General features: G+C 48.0%; 1 pseudogene; it reads left to right on the top strand.

The window, feature by feature from the left end:
* The first annotated feature begins 548 nt into the window (after positions 1-548).
* On the top strand, positions 549-3,401 carry LOC147087894 (uncharacterized; annotated as a pseudogene).
* The last annotated feature ends 17,612 nt before the right edge of the window (positions 3,402-21,013 follow it).

Below are 21,013 nucleotides of genomic sequence, written 5' to 3' on the forward strand. Positions count from 1 at the left end.
AGAATATATAAGGGAGAACCAGTGGATGTGGTGTATTTGGACTTTCAGAAGGCATTCGAAAATGTCCCGCATAAGAGATCGGCGTGCTAAGTTAAAGCACATGGCATTAGGGGTATGGTATTGAATTGTATAGAGAACTGGTTGACAGACAAGAAGCAAAGAGCTGGAATAAACAGGTCTTTTTCTGAGTGGCAGTCATTGACTAGTGAGGTACCGCAGGGATCGGTCCAAGACCCCAGCTTTTCGCAATATTTATTAATGATCTAGAAGAGGGAACTGAATGTATTTTCTGGAAATTTGCAGACGACACAGAGCTGGGTGGGCCTGTGTGCTGTGAGGAGGATGCAGCGAAACTCCAGTATGATATGGACAGGTTGGGTGATTGGGAAGATGCATGGCAGATGCAGTATAATTTGGATAAATGAGAGGTTATCCACTTTGGTGGCAAAAACAGTAAGGCAGATTATTATCTGAATGGCAATAGATTGGGAGAAGGGGAAATGAAACGAGACCTGGATGTCCTTGTGCACCATTCGCTGAAGGAAAGCATGCAGGAGCAGCAGGTGGTCCAGATGGTAAATGGTGTGTTGGCCTTCATAGCGAGAGCGTTTGTGTACAGGAACAATGATGTCTTGCTGCAGTTGTACAGGGCCTTGGTGAGACCACACCTTGAGTATTGTGTGCTGTTTTGGTCGCGTTATCTGAGGAAGGATGTTCTTGCCATGTAGGACGTGCAGCGATGATTCACCAGACTGATACCTGAGATGGCAGGAATGACGCATGAATAGGGATTGGGTCGATTAGGCTTATATTCGCTAGAGTTTCGAATTATAAGAGGGGATCTGATTGAAATAAAAAAATTCTAACAGGACTAGACAGACTAGATGCAAGAAGGATGTTCCCGATGGCGGGAGAGTCCAGAACCAGGGGTCACAGACTAAGGATAAGGGGTACGCCATTTAGGACTGAGATGAGGAGAAATTTCTTCACCTAGAAATTGGTGAACATGTGGAATTCTCTACCATAGAAGGCATTTAAGGCCAAAGGATAAAATATATTCAAGAAGGAATTAGATATATTTCTTAAGGCTAATGGGATCAAGGGACATCACAGAAAGCAGTGACCGCATACTGAATTTGGATGATCAGCCATGATCTCCTTAAATGGTGGAATAGTCTCGAGTGGCCGAATGGCATACTCCTGCGCCTGTCTTCTATGCTTCTATGCTTGTATGTTTCTACAAAGGATCTGAAGCCCCTTGACAGGCTGCAGAGGAGATTTCACTAGGATGGGGTATCTTTGTTACAAGGACAGGTTGGAGAAGCTGGATTTTTTATCATTAGAGCAAAGGAGGTTCAGGTGTGACTTGATGGAGGTGTACAAGATTATGACAGATTTGGATAGGCTACACGGTGAAAGGCTCTTCCCAATAGTTGATGGTACAAGGACTAGGCGGCACAGATTTAACATTTTAGGCAAAGATACAGGGGGCATGTGAGGAAAAACGTGTTTAAGCAGCGAGTGATGATGACCTGGAAGTCGCTGCCGATAGAAGAGGTTGGAAATGGAGACCCTCAATTTCTTCAAATGGAGACTGCATAGGCTCTTGAGGGAAATAAAGCTACAGGGAAAGAGTGGGGGAATAGAACTGACTGGATTGCTCGATAGAGTGCTGGCAAGGACATGATGGGACGAATGGCCTCTTTCTGTGCCGTTATTACACTCTGACTATGTTGGAAACGATTGCTTTAAGGATTCAACGCCGCACTCCCCCGAATTGGCCAAAGAAAAGTTCTTATGATTGGGTAGTTACGAGGTTAATTTAGAACAAAGTGTTTTTACACTTACAATTAATTCACCTCTAAAAACAGGCTTTGCAGTGCGATTTTGCACTGTGTGCGGTTTAAACAGAGTGCTGCGAGTTGGGTGAGTCAGGGAGTTAGGTGAGGTGTTGGAGGAGGAGTTCCCTTGCTTCACCTTTGTTTATTCTAACTTTTCACCCTGTAGGAATTGGTTCTTACTTTACACCATGGAAAGAGTATGAGACCGGGAACAGTCAAACAACAATAACTCCGAAACAGCTAAAGTGAAGTCACAACCAGGGAAGGAGCTGATTGGTAAGATGGACCACGTGAGTATTTCTACATTCCAGTCGGTAAAGTAAAAGTAAGGTCTCTAATTTAGAGTAAGTAGTGTTTAAATATTAGTAAGGTCCCTATTGTATTTAATATTCTTCAATATAAATGAACTAAAGGGAGTAAATTAAGGGTAGGACATGGCAGGGCAGCTCGGCAGCGTGGAGTGCTCCTCTTGTCTGATGTGGGAAGTCAGGGACCCTTTCGGTGTCCAGGGCGAACACATGTGCTGGAAGTGTCTCCAGCTGCTGCTGGACGAAATCCACGTTTCGGAACTGGAGCTGCGGCTGGAGCCACTGTGGAGCATCCGCGAAGCTGAGATCATCGTGGATAGCATGTTTAACGACGTCGTCACAACGCAGGTAAATAGTGCACAGGCAAACTGAAGGCTTTGTGTCTTAATGCGAGGAGCATTCATAATAAGGTGAGTGAATTAGCTGTGCAAATAGAGGCGAACGAATATGATTTGGTTGGGATTATGGAAACGTGGCTCAAGGACGGCCAAGACTGGGAATTCAATATTCAGGGGTATTCTATATTCAGGAAAGATAGGCAAAAAGGAAAGGGAGGTGTGGTAGCGCTGCTGGTTAAAGAATGCATTAACACAATTATATAGAAGGATATTAGCTCTGATGATGTGGAATCTGTTTGGGTAGAACTGAGAAATACCAAGGGGCAGGAAACGTTAGCGGGAGAGGTATATAGACCTCGAAACCGCAATGCAGAGGTTGGGGATGGCATTAAAAGAGAAATTAGAGCAGCGTGCAACAAGGACACAGCAGTCTTCATGGGTGAATTTAATCTACATATAAATTGGGCTAACCAAATTAGTAACAATATTGTGGAGGAGGAATTCCTGGAGTGTTTACGAGATTGTTTCCTGGACCAACATGTCGAGGAACCAACCAGAAATCAGGACATCTTAGACTGGGTATTAAATAACGAGAAAGGATTAATTAACAATCTTGTTTTACGAGGCCCCTTGGGTCGGAGCGATCATAATATGCTATAATTCTTCATTGAGATGGAGAATGAATTTGTTGTCTCAGAGACTAGTGTCCTGAATTTAAATAAAGGAAACGACGATGGTCTGAGGCGTATGTTGGGTAGGATTGATTGGGGAATGTCACTCAAAGGGTTGACGGTGGATAGGCAATGGCAAACATTCAAAGACCGCATGGATGAACTATATAATTTGTTCATCCCAGTTTGGCATAAAAATAAAAGAAATAAGGTGACTCAACCGTGGCTAACAAGGGAAATTAGGGATAGCACAAGATCCAAGGAGAGGACATATAAACTGGCCAGAAAAAGCTGTAAACCTGAGGATTGGGAGCAGTTTAGTATTCAAAAAAGGAGGACAAATGGATTAATTAAGAAGGGGAAAATAGAATATGAGAGTAAGCTTGCATGGAACATAAAAAATGACTGTAAAAGCTTTTATAGATATGTGAAGAGAAAATTATTGGTGAAGTCAAGCGTAGGTCCCTTGCAGTCAGAATCAGGGGAATTTATAATGGGGAACAAAGAAATGGCTGACCAATTAATTATATATTTTGGTTCTGTCTTCACAGAAGATATTGGGGAACATAGGGTCTGATGAAAGTGAGGAACTGACAGAAATCAGTATTTGCAGGAAATGGTGTCAAGTTGATTGATGGGATGGATGGCCGATAAATACCCACGGCCTGATAATCTACATCCTAGGGTACTTAAGGAAGTGGCCCTAGAAATAATAGATGCACTGCTGATCATCTTCCAACATTCGGTGGAATCTGGAACAGTACGCATGGATTGGAGGGTAGCTAATGCTACCCAACTATTCAAAAAAGATGGTAGAGAGAAAACGGGGAATTACAGGCCGGTAAGCCTGACATCGATAGTGGGGAAAATGCTATAGTCCATTATAAAAGATGTAATAGCAGTGCACTTGGAAAACAGTGACAGGATCGGAGAAAGTCAACATGGATTTACAAAGGGTAAATCGTGCTTGACTAATCCACTGGAATTTTGGAAGGAGGTAACTGATAAGATAGGTAAGGGAGAACCAGTGGATGTGGTGTATTTGGATTTTGAAAAGGCTTTCAATAAGGTCCCGCATAAGAGATCAGCGTGTAAATTTAAGGCACATTGGATTGGGGGCACGGTACTGACTTGGATAGAGAACTGGTTGGCAGACAGAAAGCAAAGAGTTGGAATAAATGGGTATTTTTCCAAGTGGCAGGCAGTGACTAGTGGGGTACCTCGGGGATCGGTCCTTTGACCCCAGCTATTCACAATATATATTAATGATCTAGAAAAGGGAACTAGATGTAATATCTCCAAATTTGCAGATGACACAAAGCTGGGTGAGCGTTTGTGCTATGAGGAGGATGCCAAGAAATTCCAGGATGATTTGGACAAGTTGGGTGATTGGGCAGAAGCATGGCAGATGCAATATAACTTGGATAAATGTGAGGTTATCCACTTTGGTAGCAATAACAGGAAGGCAGATTATTTTCTGACTGGCAATCGATTGAGAGAAGGGGAAAGGCAACGAGACCTGGGTGTCCTTGTGCACCAGTCGCTGAAGGTAAGCATGCAGGTGCAGCAGGCGGTTAAGAAGGCAAATGGTATGTTGGCTTTCGTAGCGCGAGGGTTTGACAAAGGAACAAGGATGTCTTGCTCCAGTTGTACAGGGCCTTGGTGAGACCACTTCTGGAGTATTGTGTGGAGTTTTGATCGCGTTATCTGAGGAAGGATGTACTTGCCATGGAAGGACGTCGGCGAAGATTCACCAGGCTTATGCCTGGGATGGCAGGAATGACGTATGAGGAAATATTCGATCGTTTGGGCTTGTACTCCCTGGAGTTTAGAAGAATCAGAGGGGATCTCATCGAAACTTATACAATTCTAACAGGACTAGACATGTTAGATGCTGGAAGGATGTTCACAATGGTCGGGGAGTCCAGAACCAGGGGTCACAGTCTAAGGATAAGGGATAGGCCATTTACGACAGAAATGAGGAGGAATTTCTTCACCCAGAGTGTGGTGAACCTGTGGAATTCTCTACCACAAAAGGCAGTAGAGGCCAATTCATTAAAAATATTCAAGAAGGAGTTGGATATATTTCTCAAGGCTAAAGGGATCAAGGAGTATGGGGAGAAGGCAGGGGCAGGGTACTGAATTTGGATGATCAGCCATGATCGCATTGAATGTTGGAGAAGACTCGAGGGGCCGAATGGCCTACTCCTGCTCCTATTTTCTATGTTTCTATGTTTCTATGAAATGTGTGACCGCGAGAGAGAGTAAAAGAACTAGAAAGCTAGTGCAGGAGTCCCCTGGGTCCATCTCCCTCACCAAAATATTATACTTTTTGGATACTGATGTGGAGATTGTTTCTCAGGGGAATGCAGCAAGTGCCAAAATCCTTGGCACTACGAGTGGCTGAGCTGCACAGATGAACGCGTGACTAAAGAGTTGGTACAGGAGGGGGTGCTTTAGTTTCCTGAAGCACTGCATATGCTTTTGGGGAAGCTGGGACCGGTACAAGTCAGACGGGTTGCACCTGAACCGGAACGGGACCAACATCTTTGCGGGGAGGTTTGCAATTACTTTTCGGGTCGCGGGGTTTAAACCAACTTAGCAGGAGGATGGGATACGGAGTGGAGCTATAGTAGGGGTGATGCACAGCCATATATAGGGAAAAACAAGTCAGCCTGGAATGCAGGGAAAATATGTAACAGCACAAGTGCGTATGGCAAGGCTGGTTGTCATTTATATATTAATGTAAGGAGTCAAGGTAGTAACGCAGAAGAATTGAAGGTGTTGATGAAAACATGGGAGTATGATATTGTTGCTATCACAGTGACATGGTTGAGGGAGGTGCAGGACTGGCAGCTCAATATTCCGGGGTATAGAATCTTCAGGCGAGACCGAGGGGAGTTTAAAATTGGAGGGTTGTTGCAATATTAATCAAGGAATCAATTACTGCTGTAATAGAGATGATATCTTAGCAGGCTCCTTTAATGAGGCAATATGGGTAGAACTAAAATTCAAAAAGGGGGCAAGCACTCTGCTAGGAGTGTACTGTAGGCCTCCAAACATTCAGGGGGAGATAGAGGAACAGATATGTAGGCAAATCTCAGAGAAGTGTAGAAATGTTAAGGTAATAATAGTAGGGGATTTCAACATCCCCAATATTAACTGGGATAGTCAGAGTGTAAAAGGCTTAGAGGGGGCGGAATTCTTAATAAGCATCCAGCAGAGCTTTTTGTGCAAGCATGTAGAAAGTCCTACAAGAGAGGGGGCGGTACTGGACCTAATTCTACGGAATTTAGCCAGGCAAGTGGTAGATGTGTCAGTAGGAGAACATTTTGTTGACAGTGACCATAAATCGTGAGATTTAAGGTAGTCATCGAAAAGGACAAAGATGGACTGGAAAGGGCACAGTGGCATAGTGGTTAGCACTGTTGCCTCACAGCGCCGGGGACCCGGGTTCAAATCTGGTCTCAGGCGACTGTCTGTGTGGAGTTTGCACATTCTCCCTGTGTCTGCGTGGGTTTCCTCCGGGTGCTGCGGTTTCCTCTCACAGTCTGTGAATCTGTGATTCTGTGAAATAAAGATTCTAAATTGGGGGAAGGCCGATTTTGATATGATAAGGTAGGATCTGGCCAAAATGGTCTGGGATCAGCTATTTGTTGCAAAATCCACATCAGAGCAATGGGAGTCTTTCAGAAAGGAAATAGAGAGAGTACATTGCCATCATGTACTCGTAAAGATCAAGGGTGGGACCAACAAGCCCAGGGAATCCTGAATGTCAAGAGATACGCAAGAATGGTATCAGAACAAACGGGGTCTTTTGGCGGATACAAAGGACGATAAACAGTGGAAGCCCGAGAGGAGTACAGAAGGTGCAGGGGTAAAACTCAAAAAATAAATTAGGAGAGCGAAAAGGGGTCATGAAAAAACACTGGTGAGCAAAATACAGGAAAATCCCAAGGTGATTGATAATCATATTAAAGACAAGAGTTAACCAGGTAAAGAGTAGGTCCCATTAGGGAGCAAAGTGGCAATCTGTGTGTAGAGCCGGAAGATGTAGTTGATGTTTTAAATGAATATTTTGCATCTGTGTTCACCATGGAGATGGGTGATGTAGGCATAGAAATCAGGCTGAGGGATAGTGACATACTTGAAGAAATTAATATTGAGAGAGAGGAGGTGCTAGAGGTTTAAGCGGGTTTAAAAGTGGCTAAATCTCCAGGCCCTGACGGGATGTATCCCAGACTGCTGTGTGAGGCAAGGGAGGAGATTGCAGGGGAACTGACACAAATGTTCAGATCCTCTCTGGTCACATGGGAAGTGCCAGAGGACTGGAGAACAGCTAACGTAGTACCTTTATTCAAGAAGGGTAGTAGGGATAAACCAGGGAATTACAGGCCAGTGAGCCCAAAATCAGTTGTACTGTGGTGGAGCCACCAAGGGTCTCAGAACAATTAGTAATAATCCCTTTAACTACAGTGTAGTGCAGCCGCGGACTGCACCTTTAAACTGCCTGTTAACTGTACTGAATTGTGTTTTCCTGTACTCCACGTGATGACGTCATGACGCCGATCAAGTGACGGCCAGTGGCGCGAAGTACGCGATGACGTCATGACGTCAGCTTCCAGAATTTTCCAGTCGTCGTCGAGTGCCCATCAAGCTGATTAGATCTGTGTACCGTTTCTCCTGTAGTTTCCCTGTTAACTTCGGTGTTCGTTAAAACCTGTTGATTTGATTCATCGAGTCCAATACCTTATTCAGATAGGAACCTCCGTTCCTACATTGGTGACCCCGATCTCGTCGGACAACTATCGTCGAGGCTGAAAACGAATGCCGTCGCCCTTGAACTGCCACAGTTCTGGGAACAGCAGCCAGCAGCATGGTTTTTCCAGGCAAAAGCACAGTCCGCTCTCCGGGAGGTCACAGCGGATTCGACCCGTTATATATTATGTGGTTTCCGCTCTCGACAGTGCCACGGCCTCGCAGGTCATCAGCATCCTTGGCAGCCCAAGTACGGAGGTCAAGTACGAAGCACTTAAAGCCCGTTTGCTACAGGTATTTGATCTTATTAAGTTGGATCGGGCACGCAAGCTTATTTCCATGCCCGGCCTCGGGGACTCAAAACTACCCAAACTGATGAGTCAAATGCTCACGCTGTTGGGTGCGGAACCCAAATGTTTTTTATTCCGTGAGCTTTTCCTCTGCCAGCTACCCAAACCGGTTCAGGCAGCCTTTACCAACACTGCCATCACAGACGGTGCTGAACTCGCTGCAGAGGCAGACTAGATATTTACTGTTACTCAGCAATGTTGTGCAGCCACGAGGTGCCTTTCCCCAACGCGAGCGAATCCCAGCCCTGCCCCAGCAGAATGGGGCACGTACCACGCCCGTTTTGGCGCCAAAGCTCGATGCTGCCGGCCTCCTTGCAGTTTCCCTCAAGAGAAAAAAAAACTACAACAAGCCCGCGGCCTCCTGGACGGACGCCAAGGTCTGAAAAGCAAGGCAAGTTAGCTGTGGCGGCTGGCTCAGCGGGCAAACTCATTTACGTTACGGATTCAGTTACGGGCCAGCGATACCTGTGCGACAATGGTTCACAGTGCAGCATCCTGCCAGCTTCGTAACTCGACCTACTATCCAGCGGCCAGGGGACTTCCCTCGTGGCAATAAACGGCGCTGCCATGCGTACCTTCGGTAAACGGACGGTTAACATAACCTTCGCCGGTCAGCGTTTTGTCTGCGACTTTGTTACAGCTAAGGTCTCACAGGCCATACTGGGAGCTGATTTTTTCTTCGCCAACGGTCTGCTGGTCGACGTCTAACACTGCCGACTCATTAATGTGTCTACTTTCCACGCAGTGCCCTGCCACCGCAGCACCACTGTGTCCTGGTCGGTGGCCTGTGCGGTTCTGTCGCAAGATGAGTTTACGCGCCTGCTCGGCGAATTCCCAGAGCTCACCAGGCCTACTTTTTCGGCTGCAGTCACACGGCACGGGGTGGAGCACCATATCTCCATGACCGGAGCACCCGTTTACGCTTGGGCATGGCGATTAGAAGCCGGCAAGCTGGCAGCCGCAAAGGCTGAGTTCCAGACCATGGAGCGCCTCGGGATCATCCAGCGTTCGGACAGCCATTGGTCCTCCCCATTGCATAATAACCCAAACCAGGCGGCGGATGGCGACCTTGCGGGGATTACAGATGCTTAAACGACGCCACAACACCAGGCAGGTATCCTAATCCCCACATCCAAGATTTATCGGCACATCTGGCTGGCAACTCGATATTTTCTAAACTGGATCTCGTTCGTGGATATCACCAAGTTCCGGTGCACCCTCCAGACGTCCCCAAAACGGCAGTCATCACACCGTTCGGCCATTTTGAGTTCCTCCGCATGCCATTCGGTCTGAAAAACGCAGCTCAAGCATTCCAGCGGTTGATGGACTCTGTCTTACGGGATCTGCCTTCATTTTTGTTTATTTGGACGACATCCTAATAGCCAGCAAGGATACGACAGCCCACATGGCCCATTTACGTACACTTTTCGCCCGGCTCAGCCAACATGGCCTTATTGTCAATCCGGCCAAATGCACTTTTGGAGTGTCCAGTATTGATTCCCTGGGACACAGGATTACCCCAGAAGGTGCCGTCCCGCTAGTCACCAAGGTAGAGGCAGTTACCACATTCCCGCGGCCTCACACAGTCAAACCCCTGCAAGAGTTCTTGAGGATGGTAAATTTTTATCATTGTTTCATCCCCAAGGCGGCCCAGTTAAAGCAACGTCTGTACGAAACACTAAAAGGAAAGTCGGGCAAGGATGTTCTCACTTGGACACTGCAAATGGACCAGGTGTTCCACGATACCAAGGCGGCGTTGGCGGATGCAACTTTGCTAGCACACCCATTCCCGGGCGCGACTGTTGCCCTCACTACGGATGCCTCCGACTACGCCATCGGAGCAGTTCAAGAGCAGTGGGTCGACGGGGGTTGGGAGCCGTTAGCATTTTTCAGCCGCCAACTGCGCAAGAACGAGCGAAAGAGTACTTTTGAAAGAGTTGCTAGCCCTATTTTTGGCCATTGGGCATTTCCGTTTCCTTCTAGAAGGCCGCCCGTTCACTGCATTCGTGGACCACAAGCCACTCACCTTCGCCATGGCAAAAACGGCGGAACCTTGGTCAGCTCGGCAGCAGCGCCACCTCACGTTTATATTCGAATTCACAACGGATTTGCGGCACGTGTCAGGCAAGGATAATCTCGTTTCGGATTGCCTTTCCCGGGTTCCAGAACAAGCAGTACACCTGGGCATCGATTTCGTCGAACTGGCAGAGGATCAACTGGCAGACCCAGAGGTACAGGCGTTCAGGACCACTCCTTCCAGTTGGCAGGTTGCAGACGTGCCGTTTCAAGCGGCAGGAACCATGCTGTTGTGCGACACATACATGGGAGTGCCCCGGCCCATTGTGCCGGTGGAATGCCACAAGAAGATGTTACAGGCAATCCACGAGTTATCTCACCCGGGGATGCGGGCTTCTCAATGGCTAATTTCCCGCAAATTTGTATGGAAGGCATGCATTTGGACGTCCAGGACTGGACAAACAATTGCGTCGAATGTCAAAAATCCAAAGTCCACCGTCACGTCAAGGCTCTGGTGGCAAACATCACGGTGCCTGAGCACCGTTTTGTCCACGTTCACGTGGATTTAGTAGGTCCCCTTCCTGGGTCACGTGGATTCACACACCTCCTGACGGTGGAAGACCGGACCACCAGGTGGCCAGAGGCGATTCCCTTGGCCGCTACCACCGCAGCAGACGTCGCCAGGGCGTTTCTTTCATCGTGGGTGGCTAGGTTCGGGGTGCCATCGGACATCTTCTCGGACCGCGGTCTGCAATTCACATCAGAGCTGTGGAATGCAGTGGCACAAGGCCTGGGTACCAAGCTGCACTGTACCACCACGTACCATCTGCAGGCGAATGCTCTGTGCGAAAGGTTCCATCGGTTTCTCAAAGTGTCCCTCTGTGCCAGCTTGAGGGGACCAAACTGGATGGACAGGATCCCACGGGTGATGCTGGGCCTCCAGACAGCCCCAAAGGAGGATCTTCAGTCTTCATCGGCTTAGCTGGTTTATGGCCAGACACTCAGAGTGCCAGGGGACTTTCTCCCTCCACACACCGAACCATGGTCTGCAGCTCAACAGCTCCTACTACATCAGGAGGCGGCTAGGAATTTCCTGCCCATCCCAACCTCGCAGCATGACCTGCAGAGGCCTCACGTCCCGACGGAGCTCATCAGTTCGGACTAGGTCTTTATTTGACAGGACGGTCACAGAGAACCGCTCAAGCCGCCGTACACCAGACCGTTTTGTGTCATCTCATCAGGGGAAAAGTTTTTCACAGTCGAAGTCGGTGGAAAGTCCAATAACATCTCTATCGACTGGCTCAAACCAGCCCACCTAGATCGGAGTGAGCCTGTCGTGGCTGCCCAAACGCCTCGCCGCGGCCAACCGCCGTTTGCCGCCAGACTAGCCGTGCACCAGCCCACCGTCGAACAGCCAGATTCAGCCTCAGACACGCCTGCACCTCTGTCTAACATTTCTGCTCGTCCGAGACGCCGCTTCTGCTGCAATCCGACACTGGTTCGTCTACTAACGCCCCGTTTCTGCTGCCTGAGTTTCGTTGCCGTTCGTCCAGGATCATTAAACCTCCTGCTCGGTTGACAATGTCCGTTAAAGTGGATTCTGGGGGGGCACCTGTGGCGGAGCCACCAAGGTTCTCAGAACAATTCGTAATAATCCCTATACCTACAGTGTAGTGCAGCCACTGACTGCAGATTTAAGCTGCCTGTTAACTGTACTGTATTGTGTTTTCCTGCACTCCAAGTGATGACGTCATGACGCCGATCACGTGAGGGCCAGTGGCGCGAATAACGCGATAACGTCATGACGTCAGCTTCCAGAATCTTCCAGTAGTCGTCGAGTGCCCAGCAAGCTGATTAGACCTGTGTATCGTTTCTCCTGTAGTTTCCCTGTTAACTTCGTTGTTCATTAAAACCTTTTGATTTGATTCATCGAGTCGAATACCTTATTCAGATAGGAACCTCCGTTCCTACAGTACGCTAATTATTGGAAGACATTCTGTGGAACAGAATTACTCTCCACTTGGAGAGGCAAGGATTAATCAAGGATAGTCAGCATGGCTTTGTCAGGGGGAGATCATGTCTAACCAATTTGATTGAATATTTCGAGGGGGTGACTAGGTGTGTGGATGAGGGGAGTGCAGTTGATGTACTCTACATGGACTTCAGTAATGCTTTTGAAAAAGTTCCACATGGCAGACTTGTCAAGAAGGTAAGATCCCATGGGATCCACAGCAATTTGGCACATTGGATCCAAAATTGGCTTACTGACTGGAGGCAACGGGTGGTGGTCGAAGGTTGTGTTTCTGACTGGAAGCCTGTGTCCAGTGGTCCTCTGCAGGAATCGGTACTGGGTCCTTTGCATGTAGGAGGTATGATCAGTATGTTCGCGAAAGAAACAAAAATTGGTGGAGTGGTAAATAGCCAGGAGGGAAGCCTCAGGCTACAGGACAATATAGACGGGATGAGTAGATGGATTGAACAGTGTCCAATGGAATTTATCCCTGAAACGTGTGAGGTGATGCCTTTTGAGTGTACTGACAAGGCAAGGGAATACACAAAGATTGGTAGGACCCTAGGAAGGACAGAGGTTGAGAGGGACCTTGATGTGCATGTATATAGCTCCCTGAAGGCAGCAGGACAGGTAGATAAGGTGTTTAAAAAGGCTTATGGTATAAGTGCCTTCATTAGCCAAGGCATAGAATAAAAGAGCAGTGAGGATAAGATGGAGCTGTTCAAAGCACTGGCTCGACCACAGATGAAATACTGTGTGCAGTTCTGGTCGCCACACTATAGGAGGGATGTGATTGCATTGGAGAGGGTGCAGAGGAGATTCACCAGGATGTTACCTGGACTGGAGTGCTTCAGCTATGAAGAGACACTGGACAGGCTGGCGTTATTTTCCTCAGAACAGAGAAGGCTGAGGGGGAACCTGATTGATGTGTGCAAAATTAAGAGGGGCATAGTTACGGTAGATAGAAAGGAACTTTTCCCCTGAATGGCTGCAGGGCATTCTGAAGGGGGAGGGTGAACAGTCAGAGGTCATGGTTCATAATGGGACCAACGACAGCGGTAGGAAGAGGGATGAGGTCCTGCAGCATGAATTTAGGGAGCTAGGTAGCAGATTAAAGAGCAGGACCTCAAAGTTTGTAATCTCTGGATTTCTCCCGGTGCCACGTGCTAGTGAGTATAGGAATAGGAGGATAGTGCAGATGAATGCGTGGCTAAAGAGTTGGTTCAGGAGGGAGGTCATTAGTTTCCTGGATCACTGGGTCTGCTTCTGGGGAAGGTGGGACTTGTACAAATCGGACGGGTTGCATCTGGTCCAGAGCAGGACAAATATCCTTGTGGGGAGTTTGCTAGCATTGTTGGGGGGGGGGCTTTAATCTACCTAGGCAGGGGGATGGGATACAGAGTGGAGCTATAATAGGGGGTGATGTACAGCCAATTATAGAGGCAAAATCAAGTCAGCTTGGAAGGCCGAGCAAATATGTAATGGCACAAGGGAGTAGGGCAAGGCTGGATGCCATTTATTTTAATGCAAGAAGTCTTGCGAATAAATTGGATGAACTGAAGATGTTGATGAACACATTGGGAGTATGATATTGTTGCTATCACGAAGACATAGTTGAGGGAGGGGCAAGACTGGCAGCTCAATATTCCGGGGTATAGAATCTTCAGGCGAGAAAGAGCGGGGGGGGTATAAGAGGAGGGCGAACCACAATATTATTTAAGGAGTCAATTACTTCTGTGAGGAGGGATGATATATTAACAGGTTCTTCTAATGAGGCATATAGGTAGAACCTATGAACAAAAGGGGGGCACGCACTTTGCTGGGAGTGTCCTATAGGCCCCCAAACAATCAGGGGGGAGATAGAGGAACAGATATGTAGGCAAATCTCAGAGAAATGTGCAAATTGAAGGGTAATAATAGTGGGGGATTTCAACTTCCTCAATAGTAACTGTGATAGTCACAGCGTGAAAGGCTTAGAGGGTGCAGAATTCTTAAAGTGAATCCAGGAGAGCTTTTTGAGCCAGCATATAGAGAGTCCTACAAGAGAGGGGGCGGTACTGGACCTAATTCTAGGGAATGTGGCCGGGCAAGTGGTAGAAGTGTTAGTAGGTGAGCGCTTTGGTGACAGTGACCATAATTCGGTGAGATTTAAGGTAGTCATGGAAAAGGAGAGAGATGAATTGGGGGAAGGCCGATTTTATTAGGATAAGGCAGGATCTGGCCAAAGTGGACTGGGATCAGCAACTTGTAGGAAAATCCACATCGGAGCAATGGGAGTCTTTCAGAAAGGAAATTGAGAGAGTACAAAGGCAACATGTTCCCGTAAAGGTCAAGGGTGGGAACCACAATCTCATGGAACCTTGGATGTCAAGGGATATACGAGAATGGATTAGGAAAAAAAGGGGGGCTTTTGGCAGATACAAAGGACTAAAGACAGAGGAAGCCCTAGAGGAGTATAAAAAGCACAGGGGGATAATTCAAAAAGAATTAAGAGAGCGAGGAGGGGCCATGAAATAACACTGGTGAGCAAAATAAAGGAAAATCCTAAGGTATTTTATAAATTTATTAAGGGCAAGAGGAAAACTAGGGTAAGAGTAGGGCCCATTAGTGACCAAAGTGGCAATCTGTGTGTTGAGCCAGAAGATGTAGGTGGGGTCTTAAATGAATTTTTTGCATCTGTGTTCACTATGGAGAAGGACTATATAGGCATATAAATCTGGCAGGGGAACTGTGATATACTTGAACATATTAGCATCGAGAGGGAGGAGGTACTAGGGGTTTTAGCAGGCTTAAAATGGACAAATACCCGGACCCGGACGAGATGTATCCCAGGCTGTTATGTGAGGCAAAGGAAGAGATTGCAGGGGCTCTGACAAAAATTCTCAGAACCTCTCTGGCCACAGGGGATGTGCCAGAAGATGGAAGAACAGCTAACGTAGTACCATTATTCAAGAAGGGTAGTAGGAATGAACCAGGGAATTACAGGCCAGGGAGCCTAACATCAGTGGTAGGGAAAATATTGGAAGAAATTCTGAGGGACAGAATTAGTCTCCACGTGGAGAGGCAAGGATTAATCAGGGATAGTCAGCATGGCTTTGTCAAGGGAAGATCATGTCTGACTAATTTGACTGAATTTTTCGAGGGGGTGACTCGGTGTGTGGATGAGCGTAGTGCAGTGGATGTGGTATACATGGGTTTCTGTAAGGCTTTTGATAAAGTCCCGCATAGGAGACTGGTCAAGGACGTAAGAACCCATGGGGTCCAGGGTGCCTTGGCACATTGGATCCAAAACTGGCTGAGTGGCAGAAGGCAGAGTGTAATAGTCGAAGGTTGTTTTCGTGACTGGAAGCCTGTGTCCAGTGGGGTACCGCAGGGATCGGTGCTGGGTCCCTTGCAGTTTGTGGTCTACATTAATGATTTGGATGTGAATGTAAAAGGTTTGATCAGTAAGTTCGCAGATGAAACGAAAATTGGTGGGGTCATAAATAGCGAGGAGGGTAGCCTCAGTCTGCAGGACGATATAGATGGGTTGGTCAGATGGGCGGAACAGTAGCAAATGGAATTTAACCCTGAAAAATGTGAGGTGATGCATTTTGGAGGGACTAACAAGGCAAGGGAATACACAATGATTGGTAAGACCCTAGGAAAGACAGCGGATCAGTGGGAGCTCGGTATGCAAGTACATCGATCCCTGATGGCAGCAGAACAGGTGGATAAGGTGGTTAAAAAGGCATATGGAATATTTGCCTTCATTAGCCGAGGCATAAAATATAAGAGCAGGGAGGTTATGATGGCGCTGTACAAAACGCTGTTTAGGCCACAGCTGGAGTACTGTGTGCAGTTCTGGTCGCCACACTGTAGGAAGGATGTGATTGCTTTGGAGAGGGTGCAGAGGAGGTTCACCAGGATGTTACCTGGCTGGCGTGCTTCAGCTATGAAGAATGTCTGGACAGGCTGGGGTTGTTTTCATTGGAGCAGAGAAGGCTGAGGGGGGACCTGATCGAGCTGTACAAAATTATGAGGGTCATAGGTAGGGTAGATGGAAAGGAACTTTTTCCCTTAGTAGAGGGGTCAATAACAAGGGGGCATAGATTAAAGGTAAGGGGCAGGAGGTTTAGAGGGGATTGAGGATGAACTTTTTCACCCAGAGGGTGGTTGGAATCCGGAACTCACCGCCTGAAATGGTGATAGAGGCAGGAACGCTCAGAAAATTCAAGAAGCATTTGGATGAGCACTTGAAATGCCATAGCATGCAAGGCTGCTGACCAAATGCTGGAAAATGGGATTAGATTAGACAGGGCTTGGTGGCCGACGCGGACGTGATGAGCCATATGGCCTCTTTCTCTGCTGTATAACTCTATGTATGACTCTATTAATGCCATTACAGCTACAGCAGACGCTCAGCCAGAACAAGGTGACATTCTAGCAGTTATACATTCCTTAATGGAGCAAAAACACAAAAGGAAAAGAGGCACAACTATGGATAACAAAATAAATTAAGGATCCTATTAGATCCAAGGAGATGTCACTTAAAGTTGCCAGAAAATGTAGCAAGCCTGAGGATTGGGAGCAGCTTAGAATTCAGCAAAAAAGTGCTCCGAGACCGGAGAGGCAGCGGACCTGCGAGGGATCTCCAGAGGCGGCGGAGGTACTTAAACAGCAGCACGAGGCAGCGAGCCCCAGAGCCCGTAGACCGGAGAGGCAGTGGACCTGCGAGGGCTCACCTGAGGCGGCGGAAGTTCTTAAACAACAGCCCGAGGCAGCGAGGTCCAGAACCCCAAGACCGGAGAGGCAGCAGACCTGTGAGGGATCACAACAGGTGGCGGAGGATAAAAGGAGCAGACCGAGGCAGCGAGGCCCAGAGCCACGAGACCGGAGAGGCAGTGGACCTGCGAGGGATCACCAGAGGGGGTGGAGAATAAAAGGAGCAGCCCGAGGCAGTGAGGCCCAAAGCCCCGAGACCGGAGAGGCAGCAGAGCTGCGAGGGATCACCAGGGGCGGCGGAGGTACTTAAACAGCAGCCCGAGGCAGCGAGGCCCAGTGCCCCTAGACCGGAGATGCAGCGGATCTGCGAGGGATCACCAGAGGCGGCGGAGGATAAAAGGAGCAGCACGAGGCAGCGAGGCCCAGTGCCCCGAGACCGGAGAGGCAGCGGACCTGTGAGGGATCACCAGAGGTGGCAGAGGATTAAAGAAGCAGCCCGAGGCAGCGAGGCCCAGAGCCACGAGACCGGAGAGGCGGCGGGTCTGCGAGGGATCACCAGAGGCGGCGGAGGCACTTAAGCAGCAGCCCGAGGCAGCGAGGCCCAGAGCCCCGAGACCGGAGAGGCAGCGGATCTGCGAGGGATCATCAGAGGCGGCGGAGGTACTTAAATAGCAGCCCGAGGCAGCGAGGCCCAGAGCCCCGAGACCGGAGAGGCAGTGGACCTGCGAGGCATCACCAGAGGCGTACCAATCCAGGTTCCGCGAGAGAGGTAAAAAGTAATCAAAGTTGACGTCAGCAGGAAGCAGGTAAGTGATTGGTTGGTGAGTATTTCTCTCTTTTTTAAACTTTAACTTTTTTTTGTAGTTTCTAATGTCTCTCTGGTGTAGCGGGGACTCTTGGCAAACTATTTAACTGTAGTGTAATTAGTGGGATTGATTGATTCGATTTAAACTCAATTAATTAAAGGGTAAGTCATGTCAGGACAGCCCGGCCCCGTGATCTGCTCCTCCTGCGAGATGTGGGAACTCAGGGACACTTCCTGTCTCCCTGACAACTACGTGTGCAGGAAGTGCACACAGCTGCAGCTACTGAGAGAACGCATTGCGGCGCTGGAGCTCCGATTGGATGCATACTGGAGCATTCACGATGCTCGGGAAATCGTGAAAAGCACGTTTGCGGAGTTGGACACACCGCAGGTAGAGGTTGGACAGGAAGAAATGGAATGGGTGACCAACAGGCAGAGTACGAGGCGCAGGCAGCTAGTGCAGTGGTCCCCTGTGGCCATCCCCCTCTCCAACAGATATACCACTTTGAGTACTGTTGGGGGGATGGCTTATCAGAGGAAGGCAGCAGCAGCCAACTTCCTGGCACCAGGGGTGGCTCTGCTGCAAAGAATGGGAGGAAAATGAGTGGTAGAGCTATAGTAATAGGGGACTCGATTATAAGGGGAATAGATAGGCGTTTCAGCGGCCACAAACGAGACTCCATGATGGTGTGTTGCCTCCCTGGTGCAAGGGTCAAGGATGTCTCTGAGCGGCTGCAGATCATCTTGGAAGGAAAGGGTGAACAGCCAGTTGTGTGCATATAGGCACCAACGATATAGTTAAAAAGCGGGATGAGGTCCTAAAAGCGGAATATCGGGAGATAGGAGGTAAATTAAAAAACAGGACCTCAAAGGTAGTAATCTCAGGATTGCTACCAGTGCCACGTGATAGTCAGAGTAGAAATAGAAGGAAACTTCAGATGAATACGTGGCTAGAGGAATGGTGCCAGGGGGAGGGATTCAAGTTCCTGGGACATTGGAACCGGTTCTGGGGGAGGTGGGACCAGTTCAAACCGGACAGTCTGCACCTGGGCAGGGCTGGAACTGATGTCCTAGGGGGAGTGTTTGCTAGTGCTGTGGGGGACGGTTTTAACTAAAATGGAAGTGGGTTGTGAACCTGAGCAGGGGGACAGAGGAAAGGGAAACAATGATAAAAGCAAAAGATAGGAAGGAGAAAAACTAAAGTGGCAGTCAGAGAAATCAACGGTTTAAATCAAACGTGGCCACAGTAAATAATAATTCTAATAGGTCTAATAGCGTTAAAAAAACAAGCCTGAAGGCTTTGTGTCTTAATGCGAGGAGCATTTGTAATAAGGTGGATGAATTGGCTGCGCAAATAGAGGTAAACGAACATGATTTGGTTGGGATTACGGAAACGTGGCTCAAGGACGGCCAAGACTGGGAACTCAACATCAATATTCAGGAAAGATAGGCAAAAAGGAAAGGGAGGAGGGGTAGCATTACTGATTAAAGAAGGGATTAACACAATTGTAATGAAGGATATTAGCTCTGAAGATGTGGAATCTGTATGGGTAGAACTGAGAAATACTAAGGGGAATAAAACATTAGTGGGAGTGGTATATAGACCTCCAAACAGTAAGTCAGAGGTTGGGGATGGCATTAAAAGGGAAATTAAAGAAGCGTGCAATAAGGGCACAGCAGTCATCATGGGTGACATTAGTCTACATATAAATTGGGCTAACCAAATTAGTAACAATACTGTGGAGGAGGATTTCCTGGAGTGTTTACGGGATGGTTTCCTGGACCAATATGTCGAGGAACCAACCAGAGATCAGGCCATCTTAGACTGGGTATAATGTAACGAGAAAGGATTAATTAGCAATCTTGTTGTACGAGGCCCCTTGGGTCGGAGCGATCATAATATGATCGAATTCTTCATTAAGATGGAGAATGAAGTAGTTGACTTAGAAACTATGGTCCTCAATTTAAATAAAGGAAACTACGATGGTCTGAGGATCGAGTTGGGTAGGATTGATTGGGGAATGGCACTCAAAATGTTGACGGTGGATAGGCAATGGCATACATTCAAAGACCGAATGGATGAACTACAGAAGTTGTACATCACAGTTTGGCATAAAAATAAAACAAAAAAGTGACTCAACCGTGCCAAACAAGGGAAATTAGGGATAGCATTAGATCCAAGGAGAGGACATGCAAATTGGCCAGAAAAAGCAATAATCCTGAGGATTGGGAGCACGGTGGCAGCACGGTGGCATAGTGGTTAGCACTGTTGCCTCACAGCGCCAGGGACCCGGGTTCAAATCCGGCCTCGGGTGACTGTCTGTGTGGAGTTTGCACATTCTCCCCGTGTTTGCGTGGGTTTCCTCCGGGTGCTCCGGTTTCCTCCCACAGTCCAAAGATGTGCGGGTTAGGTTGATTGGCCATGATAAAAAATTGGCCCTTAGTGTTAGGGGGGATTAAATACGTGGGGTTATGGGGTTACTGGGATAGGGCTTGGGTGGGATGGCTGTCGGTGTAGGGACCGGGTGCTAGGGTTTGGATGATCAGCCATGATCTCGTTGAATGGCGGAGCAGGCTCGAAGGGCCGAATAGCCTACTCCTGCTTCTATCTTCTATGTTTCTATGTTTCTATGTTTAGTATTCAACAAAGGAGGACCCCACTTGTCAAAAGAGGTGGCAGAGAAAATGTGGGGAATTATACACCGGTAAGCCTGACATCGGTAGTGGGGAAAATGCTAGAGTCCGCCTTAAAAGATGTAATAGCAGAGCACTTGGAAAGCAGTGACAGAATAGGACAAAGTCAACATGGATGTACAAAAGTTAAACCATGCGTGACTAAGCTACTGGAATTTTTTGAGGATGAAACTGGTAAGAATAGATAAGGGAGAACCAGTGGATGTGGTGCATTTGGTCTTTCAGAAGGCTTTCGATACGGTCCCGCATAAGAGGCTAGCGTGCAAAATTAAGGCACATGGGATTGGGGGCAAGCTATTGACTTGGAGAGAGAACTGGTTGGCGGAAAGAAGGCAAAGAGTTTGAATAAACGGTTCGTTTTCTGAGTGGCAGGCAGTGACTAGTGGGGTAACGCAAGGATCGGTCCTAGGACCCCAGCTGTTCACAATATATGTTAATGATCTGCACGAGGGAATTGGATGTAATATCTCCAAATTTTTAGACGACACAAAGCTAGGTGTGAGGGTAAGCTGTGAAG

This window comes from Somniosus microcephalus, unplaced genomic scaffold (assembly GCF_052327205.1).
Source record: "Somniosus microcephalus isolate GS21.2 unplaced genomic scaffold, FLI_Smic_1.0 unresolved_chr5, whole genome shotgun sequence".
Classification (NCBI taxonomy): Eukaryota; Metazoa; Chordata; class Chondrichthyes; order Squaliformes; family Somniosidae; genus Somniosus; species Somniosus microcephalus.